At 38.2% G+C, this 17,848-nt stretch overlaps 1 protein-coding gene and 1 pseudogene across 8 annotated transcripts in view; both read right to left on the bottom strand.

Moving 5' to 3' along the window:
• The window catches only part of PKP4 (plakophilin 4), a 256,480-nt gene that overhangs the window by 238,325 nt on the left and 307 nt on the right, over window positions 1–17,848 (bottom strand). The window lies entirely within an intron of this gene.
• Window positions 1–17,848, bottom strand: part of LOC140505760 (ubiquitin-conjugating enzyme E2 C pseudogene) — a 67,345-nt pseudogene extending 49,497 nt beyond the window's left edge.

The following is a 17,848-nucleotide window of genomic DNA, read 5'->3' as shown; positions in this document are numbered from 1 at the left end:
GAAAGACCAAGACAAAAACTCAAAAGAAGACATCAATGGGAAAACAGCTACAAAGTCTTAAAGGAAAAAGCTAAATTGACCAGACCCCACAAGAATTCCTGGAAGAGATGGTGGCAGAGTCACGATGGCAGAGTAAAGGCACCTGAGATCTCCCTAAAACCCCTCCAAATACCTTTAAATAACAGCTCTAAACATATTTCAAAGTTGTAGAACTCATAAGATAGAGTGAAACAATTTTCCAGCCCAAGACACCTTGAAAGCTTGACAGGAAAGATCAGTTGCACCAGGGTGAGAGAAGTGCAAACCAGCACAAGTGCAAACCAGGCCCCAGAAAAACAGGAGCAGGCCTCAGGGTGACTCAATCAGTGGTAACAGTGGAGGTTTCCAGACCTCTCAGACCACAGACAGTAAGGGGCTCAGACAATGGGTCAGAAGATTTATAGGAGTCCCTTTGCTGGCAGGGAGTGGGGCATGGGGGATGGGGAAGTGGGAGGGGGCAGGACTCTTTTGCATTGCCAATGCTTTGATCTGGGTCACAATCCTAGATCTTAGTCCCAGCAGGAAGAGGAGCACAATCACAGTAGAGTCTGAGGTCTCAGGGGAATAGGAACCCTTGTTCCAGGGCAGAAAAAGGTGCTTGTGATAACTCACAAACCAGAGCATGATGCAGGAGAGTAGTGAACACACTTCTCCTTAGATCACACCACCTTGGCAGAGTCAAAAACTTAAAGGTCTCCAGAATTATCTCTGAAAATAGCTGCACAAAAAGCCTGAAGTTTGGGACAGTGACTCCTCCATTTCAGAAGCAAAGTTCTATTTTAGCATAGAGATAAAAGTCAAGAAATAGGCTAGAAAATGAGCAAACAACAGAAAAAGATCCTAACTATAGAAAGTTACTATGGTCACAAGGAAGACCAAAACACAAACTCAGAAGAAGTAAAAATTGCTACATGCAAAGTCTCAAAAAAAAATTTTGATTGGGTCTCAAGCCATGAAGAGCTCAAAAAAGGATCTCAAAAATCAAGCAACAGAAGTAGAGGAACAATTGGGAAGAGAAATGAGATTGATGAAAAATAAAAACAAGAAAAAAGAGTTAGCAACTTGGTAAAGGAGGCACAAAAAATGACAAAGAAAATAATACCTTAAAAACCAGAATAGGCAAAATGGTAAAAGGGACAAAAAAATTCAATGAAGAGAAGGATGCCTTGAAAAACAATTGGTCAAATTGAAAAAGTACAAAAATTCACTGAAGAGAACCTTAAAAAGTAGAATTGGCCAAATGGAAGAGGTACAAAAGCTCATTGAAGAAAATAATTCAGTAAAAATTAGAACTGGGCAAATAGAAGCTAATGACTTTCATGACAGATCAAGAAAGAAACAAAATCAAAAGAATGAAAAAAACAAAGGAAAACATGAAATATATCTCACTGGATAAACCACTGACCTAGAAAATAGATCCAGGAGAGATAATTTAAGAATCACTGGACTACCTGAAAGCCATCATCAAAAAAAAAGAGCCTAGATATCATCTTTTAAGAAATTATCAAGGAAAACTGCCCTGATATTGTAGAACCAGAGGATAAAATAGAAATTGACAGAATCCACTGATCACCTCATAGAAGAGATCCCTGAATGAAAATTCCCAGAAATATTACAGCAGATTCCAGACCTCTCAGATCAAGGAGAAAATACTGCAAGTACCAAAAAAGAAACAAGTCAAATACTGTGAATCCACAGTCAGGATAACACAAGCTTCTACCTTAAAAGACCTGAGTGCTTGGAATATGGTTTTCTGGACATCAAAGGAAATAGGATTACAACCAAGAATCACCTTCCTACCAAAACTGAATACAATCCTTCAGGAGGAAAACTGGATATTCAATGACATAAGATGAATTTCAAGTATTCCTGATGAAAAGACCAGAACTGGATAGAAAATCTAACATTCAAACACATTTAAGATTAAACATAAACATAAAAAAGGTAAAGATAAAAGAGATATCATAATGGTCTCCATGAAGTTAAATTTTATATCTCTATATGGGAAGATGATACATGTAACTCTTGAGAACTTAACAATTATTAGGGCAGTTAAAAAGAGCTTATATATACAGAAGGTATGGATGTGAGTCTATTATGTTGGAATGATCCAAAAAAAATAAAGGGGTGAGAGAGAGAGATGCATGAAGGGAGAGGTAGAATAAGAAAAATTTTCCTCATCTAAAACAGCATACAGGAAGAGTCTTTACAATGGAAGAGAAAAATGGGGTATTTGGGTGGCAGGCAATGCTTGAACCTTACTCTCCCCGGAATTGGTTCAAAGAAGGAAGAATATATACACACACTTAGATATGTATAGCAATATAACTTACCCAATAGGGAAATAGAAGAAGAAAGGGATAACAAAAGGTAGTGAGGAGGAGAATGACAAAAAGGAAGCTAGATTAAGGGAGGTAGTGATTAGAAGCAAAATAGATTTTTTTTCTTTCAAAATAGACCTCTGGGGAGGGGATAGGATAAAAAGAGAGAGGATAAAACAGAAGATAATGGGATAGAGGGAAATACACAGATAGTAATCATAATTGTAAATGTGAATGGAATTAAGTTGACCCACAAAACAAAAGTGGATAACAAAATGGATTAAAAACCAACAGAAAGAGACACGCATAGAGTTAAAATAAAGGGTTGCAGCAGAATTCAATATGCTTATATTAAAAACAAAACAAAACAAAACCAAAAAACAGCACATGCAGCAGTCATGACCTCAGACAGACAAAATAAAAAATAGACCTAAATAGAAGAGATAATTGAGGAAACTATATTTTGTTAAAATACACCATAGATAATGAAGTAATATCAAAAATATTTGCAGTAAGTTGTCCTGATAAAGGCCTCATTTCTGAAATAAATACCAAGTACAGAACTGAGTCAAATTTATAAAAATAAGAGTCATTTCCCAAATGATAAATGGTCAAAGGATATATACAGGCAGTTTTCAGACGAAGAAATTAAAGCTATCGAGGGCAGAGCCAAGATGCTGTAGTAGAAGGATGAACCTGCTCTAGCTCTACTCCCATAGTCGATAAAACACCTGTAAAAAAAATGACTCTAAACAAATTCTAGAGCAACACAAGCCACAAAATGATAGACTGAAAGAGACTGCCAGCCCAAGACAGCCTAGAAGGCTGACAGAAAAGGTCTATCACACTGGGCTCAGAGGGGAGCATGGCCCAGTTCTGGCAGCGCAGCACAGTGTGGCAGGAACAGGAGTGGAGCAGGCTTTAGGGCACAGAATCACTGTGGTTCCCAGATTTCTCAATGCACAAACACCAAAGACAGCTTCAAAGGTCAGTGAGAAAGCTCTTTCCCCTGAGTGAGAAGGAAACAGGGTATGAACCTAGCCCTGGTTCCAGGGCTGGCAGCCACTGCTGCAGTTGAGTCCATTTTTGAAGCCCTCTGCCTAAAGACCCTCGGGGAACTCAGCAGCCAATCTGGGTCTCAGGTCTGAGTGGCGGTTCTGGGGTAAGGAGGAGTGCTGGCGTGGTAGAGCTGGTGGAGGCTCTGGAGAGGGAATCCTGGCTCACCGACCAGAGCACAGGTGAGAAGAGGAGTAAATTCCTCTCCCTTGACTGTCCCACCTTGGAGGAACTGAGAACTTACAGGCCCCTGGAGTATACCCTCCACTTGACAAAGGACTCAAAAGTCAAGTAACTGGTTGGGAAAATGCCCTAAAAAAGGAAAAAAAAATAAGACTATAGAAGGTTACTTTCTTAGTGAACAAGTATTTTCTTCCATACTTTTAGATGAGAAAGAACAAAGTATACCATCAGAGGAAGACATAAAAGTCAAGGCTTCTACATCTAAAACCTCCAAAAAAATATGCAGTGGTCTCAGGCCATGGAAGAGCTCAAAAAGGATTTTGAAAATCAAGTAAGAGAAGTGCAGGAAAAACTGGGAAGAGAAATGAGTGATGCAAGAATATCATGAAAAGTGAGTCAACAACTTGCTAAAGGAGACCCAAAAAAATACTGAAGAAAGTAACACCTTTAAAAATAGACTAACCCAAATGGCAAAAGAGGTCCAAAAAGTCAATGAGGAGAAGAATGCTTTAAAAAGCCAAACAGAAAAAGAAGGTTGAAAAGCTCACTGAAGAAAATAGTTCTTTAAAAATCAGAATCGAACAAATGGAAGCTAACGACTTTATGAAAAACCAAGAAACTACAAAACAAAACCAAAAGAATGAAAAAATAGAAGACAATGTGAAATATCTCATTGGAAAAACAACTGACCTGGAAAATAGATCCAGGAGAGACAATTTAAAAATTATGGGACTATCTGAAAGCCATGATCAAAAAAAGGGCCTAGACATAATCTTTCATGAAACTATCAAGGAAAACTACTCTGATATTCTAGAACCAGAGGGTAAAATAAATATTGAAAGAATCCATTGATCACCTCCTTAAAGAGATCCCAAAAGGAAAACTCCTAGAATATCACAGCCAAATTCAAGAGTTCTCAGGTAAAGGGGAAAATATTGCAAACAGTCAGAAAGCAATGATTCGAGTATTATGGAAATACAATCAAGGTAACACAAGATCTAGCAGCTTCTACATTAAGAGATCACAGGGCTTGGAATATGATATTCCAGAAGTCAAAGGAGCTAGGATTAAAGCTAAGAATCACATATGCAGCAAAACTGAGTATATTACTTCAAGGGAAAAAAATGGTCATTCAGTGAAATGGAGGACTTTGAAGCATTCCTGATGAAAAGATCAGAGCTGAATAGAAAATTTGACTTTCAAACACAAGAATCAAGAGAAGCATGAAAAGGTAAACAGTAAAGAAAAATCATAAGAGACTTACTAAAGTTGAACTGCTTACATTCCTACATAGAAAGACAGTATATGTAACTCTTGATACTTTTCTCAGTATCTGGGTAGTTGGAGGGATTATATACATATAGACAGATGGCACAGGGTGAGTTGAATAGGAAGGGATGATATCTAAAAAAATAAAATTAAGGGGTGAGAGAGGAATATATTGGGAGGAGAGGAAAAATGGAATGGGGCAAATTATCTCTCATAAAAGAGGCAAGGAAATGCTTTTTCAGGGGTGGGGAAAAGGGGGGAGGTGAGAGGGAAAAAGAGTGAAGTTACTCTCATCACATTTGGCTTAAGGAGGGAATAACACGCACACTCAATTTGGTATGAAAATCTATCATACATTACAGGAAAGTAGGGGAGAAGGGGATAAGTGGGGTGTGTGTAGGGATGATAGAAAGGGAGGGTAAATGGGAGGAGGGAGTAATTAAAAGTAAACACTTTTGGGGAGGAAAAAGGTCAAAAGAGAGAACAGAATAAATGGGGGGCAGGATAGGATGGAGGGAATTATAGTCTTTCACAACATGATTATTATGGAAGTCTTTTGCATAACTACCTGTATTGAAACATATATAGCCTATATTGAATTGCTTGCCTTCTCAGTGGGGATGGGTGGGGAGGGAAGAAGGGAGAAAGTTGGAATTCAAAGTTTTAGGAACAAATGTTGAGAATCATTTTTGTTTTCAACTGAGAAATAAGAAATACAGGTAATGGGATATTGAAATCTATCTTGCCCTACAAGAAAAGAGAGAAGATGGGGATAAGGGAAAAGAGGGCTGTGATAAAAGAGAGGGCAGATTGGGGGAAAGGGTAATCAGAATGCATGGTGTCTTGGGGTGGGGGGAGGAGAGAGATGGGGAGAAAATTTGGAACTCAAAATCTTGTGAAAATGAATGTTGAAAACTAAAAATAAATTAATTAAAAAGAAATAAAGAAATTAAGGCTATCTATCATCACATGGAAAAATGGTCTAAATCACTATTAATTAGAGAAATGCAGATTAAAACAACTCTGAGGTAAGGTATCACACCTATCAGAAATGGAAAGTACTCGAGGGGATGAGGGGAAAAAGGTATCTTAATAAACTGTTGGTAGAGTTGTGAACTGGTCTAAGAACCATTCTGAAGAACAATTTGGAACTAGGACCAAAGGCTATAAAACTGTGCTTTCCCTTTGATCCAGCAATACCACTACTAAGTTTGTATCCAAAAGAGATCAAAGGAAAAGAAAAAGGACCTATATGTACAAATATATTTATAAGAACTCTTTCTTGTCATGGCAAAGAATTGTAAAGCAAGGGAATGTTCATCAATTGGGAAATGGCTGAACAAGTTGTGTATATGATTGTGATGAAGTACTATTGCTGTAAGAAATGATAATGGGGTGGTTTCAGTAAAACATGGGAAAGACCTATTACAAACAGATATAAAGTGAAGTGAGAAGTGGAAGTTCACTGTCCACAATAACATCAATATCATAATGATAATCAACTGTGAAAAACCTGGCTATTCTGATCAATACAATGATCCAAGACAATTTTAAAGTAGTCATGATGAAAAAATGCGATCCACTCCAGAGAGTGAACTGCTGAAATGAGTACAAACTCAAGTATAATTCTTTTTTCCTTGCTTTAAAAAAAAAGTGTGGCTAATATGGAATTCTTTTGCATGATTTCACATGTATAATTGATATCATATTGCCTGCCTTCTCAGTGGGTGGGAGAGGGCATGGGAAGAAGTGAGAGCATTTGAAACTCAAAAATTAAAAAAACTTTAAAAATAATAAACTGAAAAAAAAAAAGAAAACTCTCCTAAGAAACTCCCCTTAAAACATCTGGTAAAGGACAGCCTCAGACACTTTTAGTGGCTCCCTATTTTCTGGACATTAAAAGACAAACTCTAACTTCGCACTTGAGGTCCTCCATAACCTCACTTTTACCTATCTCTTTTATCTAATTTTACACCTACTTCCTCTCACTTACCAACTCTGCTCCTCTAACTGGAGGGTGAAACCATAAGCTCTACCATTTAAGAAGAAGAACAGAACTGACATCTGCTAAGATATTTCATTTCTTATTCAGCTGCACTCATTCTGACTCATTTTGGACTTCTTTGGCTTCTCCATCTTCCCCTCCGGTACCCTTTCTCCTCCCATCTTTCTTTCCAGTACTGTCTTTTTTTATTTAATTGTAAACTGCTTAAGGTCTTTTTCCTATTTGCATCCTCAGTCTTTACACAATGCCTGACATATAGAAGGTACTTAAATGCTTACTGACTATGAAATATATGTCCAAACTAAATGGACTACTTGCTGTTTCCTGGCCCTGATACTCCATATCCCATCTCTGTCCATTTGATCACAACCTCAGTCACTCAACGTATTCTTCCTTATCCCTCATTTCCAATCCTCTGCCAAGTTTTGCTCATTCCACTACAAGACATCTGTTATAGTCACTTTCTTACCTCTACCACAACCACCCTAGTTCAGGCCCCATCATCTTTTACCTAGATTAATGCCATAGAACCCTAATTGGAACCCCTACCTCATTCCTTAATACTCTCCAATCTATTCTCCTCACAGATGCCACATAGTGATCTTCCTAAAATCCAAGCACAACTCCCTACAAAAAAAGCTCCAATGGCTCCTTCTTGGCTTTATGATAACACAGTTAAAGTCCTTCACATTATGGCTCCAATACACCTCTCTAAGCTTATTACACAATTCTCCCTTTTATGTTTTCTATACTCAAACCAAAATGGTCTAACTTAATATTTCTCATGCATGACATGTTATTTTCCAAGTCTCCATCTTTGTACAGGTTGTCACCGTCGCCTATGATGCATTCTTCTTCATCCTGCTTCCCCTTCCCTCAAAGCTCACCTCAAATGAAACATCTGACATAATCAGATCTTTCCTGATTTCCACAGATTATGGTAACCCAAGTCCATCCCCAACAATTACCTTTTGTTTCCTTTTCATATGTTTTATAGTTACTTATTTATGTACATGCTATATCTCCCCTAGAATATAAACACTCAGATACGTAAGTCAAAAATGAAACCACTCCTTCTCAAGGAAATTATATTCATAGTACCTGACACATAGTAGACAATTAATGATTACTAATTGTACGGGCCATGCTCTAAGCCTTGAATTTACATTTTTGTCACCCTCCCTCTCAGAATTCTATCCTAATATATATATCTTAGCTCAACTGCAGCTTTCTTCATGAATCCCCTCTCCCAAATGTTAGCACTTTCTCCCTTTTCAATTTACTTTGTATTATATCTGTGTACACTTTTTACTCTCCCAGTAAAATGCAAACTTCTTGGGGTCAAGGTCATTTTTAAAAAATCTCAGTGCATAGTCTTTTAAGAAAAAATAAGTTTGAATTGATTTTTTTGTTACTGTACTTTCCCCCAATATCCCTCCTCAACTCCCAGAGAGCCAATATAAATACAAATAGTATTGTTTTAAGATAAAAAAGAAAAATGGGAGATCAGTATCAGAAATACTTTTTGATGTATTTCATCAAAACATCAAAAAAGTTCAAATTTATGTTCAATGTATAACACTTGCTGACTTCCTACCTCAGCTAAGGGATATCTTCTTACATCTCTTTTTGGAAGACATGCTTGTTCTTTATAATTTTGGAACATTCTCTTTTGATTTTTATTGTGACTTTTCTTTCCATTTACAGTCATCCCTTCCACATTAAGATCTTCCTCATTGCAGTTTTGACATATCACAAGTCACCATAAGAAATTACTGTAAATGGAAATTTGAGGGGAGTTTTATAGAAGACACAGATGACAAGGAAGAGCTAGCAGACAACATGGACCAGCAGACAACATAGAAAAAGTTTCGAAACTCAGAAATGCTTAACCCAAATTTTACAATAAGGTACTGTAAATATCACATAAAAGAAAATATACATACTTCTCTAGAAGGAAAGGAGGGCAAAAAAGTGTTAGGCAGATTAGATTTTCCAGATCATGAGGATGCTGTGCCCCTAACCATCATGATGTATAAGGCATAACTGTATATTGCAATAATCACTGTGCATATTGTCTTCTGGCTCTCTTCTTATTTTACTCTACATCATGTCATATAGATCTTTCCATGTTTCTCAGTATTTATCATATTTGCTCTTTCTTACAGGATAGTAATACTCCATTATATTAATGTACCACAATTGTTTAGCCATTCCCCAACTGATCGGCATCTACTTTACTTCCAATTCTTGGCTATGACAAAAAAGTATATATTTGGGACTTTTCTTCTTATCAACGGCCCCGTTGGGGAATATGCTTAATAATGGAATCACTAGGGCAAAGGTTATGGACATGTTCGTCATTTTACTTTTGTAATTCAACATGCTTTCCAAAACAGTAGTACAAATTCATAGTTCCAGTAACAACAGTAATGTTTGGTTGAATATAAAGTCAAGACACTGTCACCACCCAAGCTGCACCCAAATACTTGTAATCTGAACTCCTCAGCTTGATCATCAATAACCCCCAACCATCTCTCTCATAATTCCCAAATACTAATAACTCAGTGCTTTGGGCAGACTGCTCTCCCCACTGTTCCATAAGCATGATATATGCTTTCCCAGCTACATACCTTCAGTCATGCTGCTTTCTTAAAATGGAAAGCCACTTCTTCCACATGATGTTTGTCCATTTGCAAGATCCAGTTTGTGTATCACCTTCATTATAACCCAGTAAATGTTGATTTTCAAATCCCTCTCTTCTACACTTCTACAGCAGTCCATTAGACAGAGATATGCCGTATCTCTGTCTTTTTCATATCAATATACCTTATATTGTTAATAAATAAATAAGTTTTAAAATTCTAAAGTAGGAGAACAGCTCCTAAAGGCTTCTGGATTTAAAAAAAAATGAGGCTTTTTATTTTATTTAATTTTGAGGGGAGATGGATATCCTCTTTGTTATACAAAGGCTTGCTTTTGCCATTATGGAGCCCTCCTTCCCCAGGGCCTAGATGGACACCACTGACTCAGTGAGACAAATTAAAGTTACATGCCCAAAGTCACATGGCTAGTATCAGAGACAATATTTCAACCAGAGGATTAGGCAGCTAGGTAGCCCAGTGGGCAGAACAATGGACCTGGAGTCAGAAAGAACTGAGTTCAAATCCTGCCCAAGACAACTGCTAGCTGTCTGACTCTGGATGTCACTTCACCTGTATGCTTCAGTTTCCTCACTTGTAAAATGAGGATTATCCTCTATATGCTATTATTATAATAGCACCTACCTCCTGGGTTTGTTGTGAGGACAAAATGAGATAACTGTAAAGCACTATATAAATCTTAGCTATGAACAGTATTAACAACTGACATCAGACTCAGCATTTTAGCCACTATCCCACCTTGCCTCTACATCTTCTCAACAGAAAGAGATAGTATGAATCTCATTCTTATATTAAAAGTGGACTGTATTATAGTTAAACCTCGAGACTCATATAATAGAACTGGAAATGATCTGGAGAAAGGCAACTAAAATGATGAAGAAGGGAGAACTTAGAAAAGAGAAGACTCAGGTGGGTAGGGGACATACAACATCATTCTAAAGCACCGTGCAAAAAGGGCTTCATCTATTCTGTTTGGGCCCAGAAGACAGAAAATAGGAATTAAAAAATAGAAGCTACAGAGAACTAGATTTATTCTAAGGAAAAATGTCTTAACAAATTAGGGCTGTACAAAACTGGAATGGGCTACCCTAGGCAAGTGCATTTTCCTTTCCTGCATGTTGAAGAGTAATTCTTTAATTCAAGTACATATTGAATTAGGTAGCCTCTGAGACCCCTTTTAATGTACAACAAAGGAGCAGTAGATAAAAACTACTGTAAATCCACCACTATTTCTAGAAACACAATTCATAGTGCATATTCTACCCCTAGTAAGTCAGTAGATTCATCTTCATATACTAAAGACAGGATTGAAAAAAATAATACATTAGGATTCTTTAGTCTGGAAATGTGTGTGTTCATCCTTCATTGCTGAAGAAGACCATGCCATCAGAGAAATAATGACATGACTTGCACTTGACTTTGTTTTGAGTGAGAGAGGGCTGTGCAGATCACCAGCCTCACTCCTCCTCCAGAGCCATCTGAATCCTGTGACCAGATATTCATCAGGATGACTGCAAAGGACTCAGATGAGGCAATTGGGGTTAAGTGACTTGCCTAAGGTCAGACAGCTAGTGAGTATCAAGTGTCTGAGGTAAAATTTGAACTCAGGTCCTCCTGACTCCTGCACTGGTGCTCTATCCACTGCACCACCTAGCTGCCCCAGTCTGGAAATATAAAGACTACAAATGGATATGAGTAATGTATATAGAATCCTCATGATTACCTAAGCATGTATTACATGTTGGCAAAACCTATGCAAGTCTATCTATATGATGGTGTATATACAGGAAATCTAAGAATCCAGAGATATCCCTTGCTTGACCTTGAAAATTCTCATACTTCTTTACCAAAATTCCTTGCTAATCAGAATATAAAATATGGAATCATAAGTACTATTAAGGTCTTAAATATTAAATATGTTCAAAAAAAGATTTAGATAAATTTTTCAAGTTACTAAAGTTCAGGGTATATGTATAATGTTTCAGAATAACATCACACACAAAAAGAACACACTTAACGATGCCTAATAAAAATCTACAAATGCCTAAAGGAATCAATTTGTGGACCTATCAACTGGTCCATAAAACAATGAACAACTTTCTAACACCTTTTCCTAAGCAGATAGTCAACCACACTTTACAAAGGCATTATGCAAAATTTCAATGCAAAGGATTAGGCTTGTAATATAAAATATAAACATATCTTTTAACTATTTCAATTTCCACTTCTTTGAACAGGAAATATGATGTTCTACCTTTTAAAGTTATCAAATTTATCATGGTATGTTTACTCATACCTCCTACTCTTTCTGGCATTGAACAAGTACTCTTGTAAGCAGTTTTAAAGACTTCAAGTGCTACATACTTCAAGGATCTCCATAGGCATATTCCTTTACGTGTTGTTAGCTGATTTTATTCTATAACGATAATCACTTGGAGAAACCAATAGCCTCTTAGTTCATGTGAATTTTGGTTACTTTCTTTCTCAAAATACCCAGACCCATGAGATTTCATATTTTTATTCTATCTCTAGAAAGCAAACTAACTTTCTCACAATTAATTATGCTTTAATTGCTTGCAGTGCTGTGCTATTGCCCTGAACACCCCAATGTAATTGCTTTTTATCACCCTTATGGCAGTCTAGAGGTGGTACTCCTCTCAGTTGCTCTTCTAAATGTGCTGAGCTTAAAGGGTCATGGGGTGGGGGGGAAGGGGGAGTCCATACCACACAGTGTATAGAATTAAATTTGGAGAGCCAAATGTAATACATCTTTACAGGTAAAAGGTAAAATTAACATCAAGGGAAGCCTCAGAGTAGAAAAGAAGTCACAAAAATATTACCTGCAATGTGAGGATCTAGGTGTGTGCATTATAGAAGGGGTAAGATAATTGCTTGTATGTGAGCCTCCACTAGTTAGTTACAGAACTCAAACTTACAACAAGGTAAGTTCACTTACTTTGATAGTGTACTTTCCAAGGATGAACACATTTATAATGAAGTTGACCCACACAGTGCCAGTGTTTGAGAGGCTTTGAAAGAAAGTATGGGAGAGAAGAGGTATTGAACTGGCTACCAAACTGAAGGTCTACAGAGCCATTGTGCTGACCTCATTGTTGGATGCCTGTGAAACTTGGACAGTCTACCAGCACCATGCCAGGAAACTGAATCGCTTCCATTTGAACTGTCTTAGGAAGATTCTAAAGATCACCTGGTAGGATAAGGTACCAGACACTGAGGTCCTTACTCAAGTAAACTGCCAAACATTCTCACTCTGCTTCAGAGAGCACAACTCCGATGGGCTGGCCAGTTGTTTGAATGCAAAACATAAGCTTTCCAAAAAAGACTGTTTTATGGAGAATTCACATGGGACTGTTTTATGGAGAATTCACAAGTTCACATGGTGATCAGAAGAAATGATACAAGGACACTCTTAAGGTCTTGTTTAAGAACTTTGGAATTGATTGTGTAACATGGGAGACACAGGCACAGGACCATTCAGCATGGCATGACCACATCACAGAAGGTGCTGTGCTCTATGCAAAGCAGAAGTGAAACAGCTCAAAGGAAATGCAGGATGCGCAAATTTAAAGTATCTACCCCAAATGTTTACACTATTTGTGCCTAACCTGTGGCAGAGCATTACAAGTCTGTATTGGTCTGATCAGCCACAGTCAGACATATTGAAACCTGACTCTAGCACAGTGATGTTATTTTGGTCCTCTTTGAGTATGTAGGACAACAACCAACCAACAAAAACCAGACCTAACAAAAACCAGACTAGGTCTTCTATTTACATATAGTCCAGTGAACTTTCTCCTACCCACCAGTTAGCCATCATCTCCCTTAGAAATCCTTTGTGTCACTGACTTCACAAGAGCATGGCATGTTTCTGTGCCTCACAATGACTCAAGAGAAATGTGTTGCCATATTTCTGAGTTTAATTGATTTGGGAGTATCACACATAGCAAGCTCGCAATTTTCACAATTTAAGAATGATTCTACTTTTCTGTTACTGAAATTTATAACAACCCTATTGTTGCTAAGCCAATATATTTCAAGTGAATACAGTGTTGTTGCATTCTTTCATGGTAGCTTAGGAAATAATGTGAATATTATACTGTCCTAATACACTCCTTACACAGAAATATCTACCCTAGGAATCATCAAAACAACAACCTGATCCTTAATAGAAAGAAATTGGTAAGGATCTTGATAACCTGCTCAGTTACTAAGATGAAATAATTAAACATTCATAGTGCAAAGCTCTTTTTCTTCTCTCTAGAATACAGAGGAAATAGTAGGTCTTGTTGAACAAATGTAAGGTTTGTTATGTAACAGTCTGGGATTTTGCTGCCCCTTTATCTCAATGGTGGGAGAGGGGAGGAAATAAGTGGGAGCCTTTTAAACTCAGTTTCCCCATGTTACTAGTAGTAAAACTTTTTTGAAGCCTTAAAAGGATGTTATGCTTGTTTGAGAAAACAAGGGAACTCATGAGACTGCATTTTGTTTCAAAAGGAGCCAAAAGGAGAAAAAAAATCCAAGCCAGAAGGAACACAGTGAAAACTGTCTACTCTTGCTGTTGCTTGCCAGCAATGAAGACAATACCACATCTTATGAAGTTGTAAGTCAGCTTATCCTCAAAGTTTTGTTTCTGCTCTCCTCCTTTGCCACTACCTCATTTTAGTCCTAAGACAGCTGCTTAAATATCATGCCATTATTCATTTTCTACACATATCTAGCCCACTAGAATTGTGTTGCAATGAGTAGCATTTCAGAGCTGGCAGAAAGGCCACTAGGGTACCATTTAGTACACTGAAGTAGTAACTATACCCTAGCAGACTGAACAAATTAAAGCAACTTCCAAAAGTACCTAACAATTCCCATGGGTAGTTTATGCACTGGAAGAATCTTGAATAAACCTTTCATTCATCTTTAAAGGGAGGGATACAGGCATTAATTCTATAACAGAAATAAACAACCTGAGGAACAGAGATATTATTTGCAGATTATAACACATACCCTAGATTTTATAAAATTCCCCAAATGTTATTTCATCAACTGATTGGTATATTCCAGATGAAATGCAAATGCTAATATAATATTTACGATCATATGATTGTTTAAATTTTCTCTTAAAATCCAAATGTAGCACTAACATCTTTATCACCTTTTTACAAGAAAATATGAATGAGATTATAGGGCAGTTTCTGCAGTTTGGATTTTGTAGTATGACCTACAAAACTATCTTAGAATATAGTGAAAAAGCATTTTGTATTTTGAATTAAATCACAAGTTATATTATTTTCTATCATCTCTGGTCATAAGGTCACAGTACCTTCCTCAATACTACAGAATTTAATACTGCACACCACGGACAGATTTCAGGGGGTCCCAAAACTTGGATGGGAAAATAAAATTACATCATTATAGCAATACAATTGTTTCCTATGTGATCCTATGTTTACTCTATGCATTTAAAAACATTACTCTTGAGACTAGGCTTTGGTGAAGAACCCCTGCTCTTGTGAATCAAACATAATGGAGCAATTTCTATAAACAGAATCAAAACTTTAGAATGCATGATTGAATACAGAAAGGTCTCTCAAGCAGTTAAAACCATCTACCTAAAACATGTATACAGTATATATATAGCTATTTCAATTTGCAACAGAGAATACAGCAAGGAAACAACCTGTTCTCTATCCTTTAGAATGAATTTCAAATCAAATAACAATATAATTTACCTTGTACTGTCACTGGTTCTAAAATGTTACATAATAAAAGTTTGCTGCTACAATTACAAAAATCTATGTCCTTTACAATGATAGATATCAAGCAGACCCTTAATTTAGAATGTTCATCAACTGTAAACATAGGTATAAGAAAGCTTCAGTGGTAAGGTGTAATTTTCTCTAAGTTTTTGTTTTCTATTTTGCCTTGTCCAGTTTTCATACAAAAGTTTCATGCTATACTCTTCATGGCTCAATACAAGCCAAGTGATCACAGAAAAATATCTTAATTTGGCAAATAAATTTATCATTTTCCTGAGTCTGATCCAAAATTTTCGGAGGAGTTTATAGATAACATTCTCAAAAGCAAAATGTGTCCCATATAAAGCACACACAGTAGGTCTCTCAAAGCAACATACATAATCACTTTTACTTTTCGTTCCTTCCCCCCAGACAATAATTTTGTTTGTTTCCATTAAGGTTTCTCTACAACACCAGAAAGGAAAGCTTCCAACAAATTTTGTTTAATGTACTTGTACAAAATCATCTGTGACCTTGTTACTAAAAGTGTCACCAAAAAGACAAGTCACATAGCCAAATGAAAGAGAATGTAAAATATTGCAAACGAAAAAATTCTCCTCTCTTTAAAAATATATCAAAAGCATTCTTCAACTTGTTTCCTTCATGTTAAGAAAAAAAATCAACTTTTCACTTAAAAAACATACCAATAATTTTTCATTTTATTCAATTGAGCCACCATGCTTAAAAGTTATTCTCTTTTCCTCTTCCCCTTCTCCTAAAAGGACTGGGATAATTACAAAACCAGAAACATGACCTTTCTTAATAAATATAAATCTTGGAATAGACATGTCTGTGATTGTTATATCTCATTGTATTTCTCTGCTATTTCAAAAGGTAATTGACAAGCCCCTAATTTAACTGTACCAGACAGTTCTATCTGTCCCATCTCTGGTCAAACACTGCCTCTCTGTTTCTATTCATTATGCATTATATGGGATTCTAAAGCAGCATGGCAGGATCAAAAATTACAAATCTCATGACATCTGAGGTCCACAAATCTTCAGATTATGTCTCCCTTCACAAGCACTAACAGACATTATTAAAACGGCTAACCATGTTGTTTGCAACAGCACCATCCTAAAAACATCCACCTTCTGCTTCTCTGAGAACCCAGTGGCACACAAAAATCAGACACTCATGAAACACTGCAAACCAAACTTGAGAAGATTCAACGACCAATGACCTTGTTAAGTGGGAGTCTTTTTCCCCCTCCCCCCAATTCATCCTCCTGAAGAAAAATGCCGCAAAACCGAGCCGAAGCACGAATACTGCCTGCCAGGCTGACGGCAGGCAGATCTGCTTGTCACACTTCCCCAGTGCCCGCTCTGCCGCAAGGAGAGAGGGAAGGAGGCGGAGAAAAGTAAGAGCCTCACCAGCTCCCGAGAAGATGCTCCAGTGACCTCTGGCTAATGGAGAGAGCTGAGCAGGGAGCGGCGGCAGCGGCAGGGTGTGCATACTCTGCCCCCAAAGCATTCCTCACATTCCTACACAATCTACCGCCCGAGGAACAAACAGCGCGCGTCTCCTCCAGGCACACACACACCTGCCTATTCATCAGCCCTAAGCGGCTACAACCACGGTTTCAGAGCCGCACTCGGCGGCTTGTCGCACTCCGCCAACACGCAGCTAAATCCGAGCCAAATCCCCCTCCCTGCCCGGGCAAAGGAGGCTAGTGGCAAAAAGCTGCTCCGAGACAGCCGCCCAACGGCCGAGGAAACGTTATTTCAACTCCTGCGCGTAACATGTTGGGGAGCCTGGGGGATCGGGGGAGAAAAGATGTGCAGGAGGCAAAAGAAGACTGGTAGAGAAGTGAACTGAGGAGTACATGCAGGAGTGCGGATCAGGGGGAAAGGGGCTAAAGCAACACTCACGGAGAGAATAAGGGTGTGTGGAAGATGACCAAGAAGGGGTGAGGGGTGCAAGACAGACCTCCACGCTGGAATTGGGGTAGGGGAGGCGGAGAAGAGGTGTTCAAAGAAAGGAAAAGCGCAAAGCAAAGTGGAAGATCTAACCAGTTCTCCAGAATTCAGTTAAGACTGGTGGGAAGAGGACAGGGGTTTAAAGGCTTGTAGGAGATGGAGAATTTAGGGCAAATCAGATGAACAGGAGGTTTTACTAGAGAAGAAGGAGTGGGGGAGTGGGGAAGAGAAACGAAGGTGAGGGCAGAATGAAAGAGGGTATGGGGAAGAGGAAGAAGAAGCCAAAGTACGGGGCATAAAGCCAGAAGGGACAGGAGAGGGAAAGGAGCAAGGGCAGATTTGCAGGGAAGGATTAGTCGGAGGGGAGGAGGAGGGAGAGGAGGTTGGTGGGGAAGGGCGGAATCTGAAAGCCACAGACCAGGGAGAGACCGGAGAGTATAAATATATACACAGTCCAGGAAGGTAGAGAGGTAAGCAGAAGGGAAGGGGGAAAAATCCTGGGAAAAGCAAATGGAGGTGGAAACTTCAGTGCCTTGGGGGGTGGGGGGGAGGGGAGAAGGCGAGTGCAGGCAGGAACACGAGG

This window comes from Notamacropus eugenii, chromosome 5 (assembly GCF_028372415.1).
Source record: "Notamacropus eugenii isolate mMacEug1 chromosome 5, mMacEug1.pri_v2, whole genome shotgun sequence".
NCBI lineage: Eukaryota > Metazoa > Chordata > Mammalia > Diprotodontia > Macropodidae > Notamacropus > Notamacropus eugenii.
Note: the sequence above shows the minus strand (reverse complement) of the source record. Positions and strands in the feature narration are given on the sequence as shown.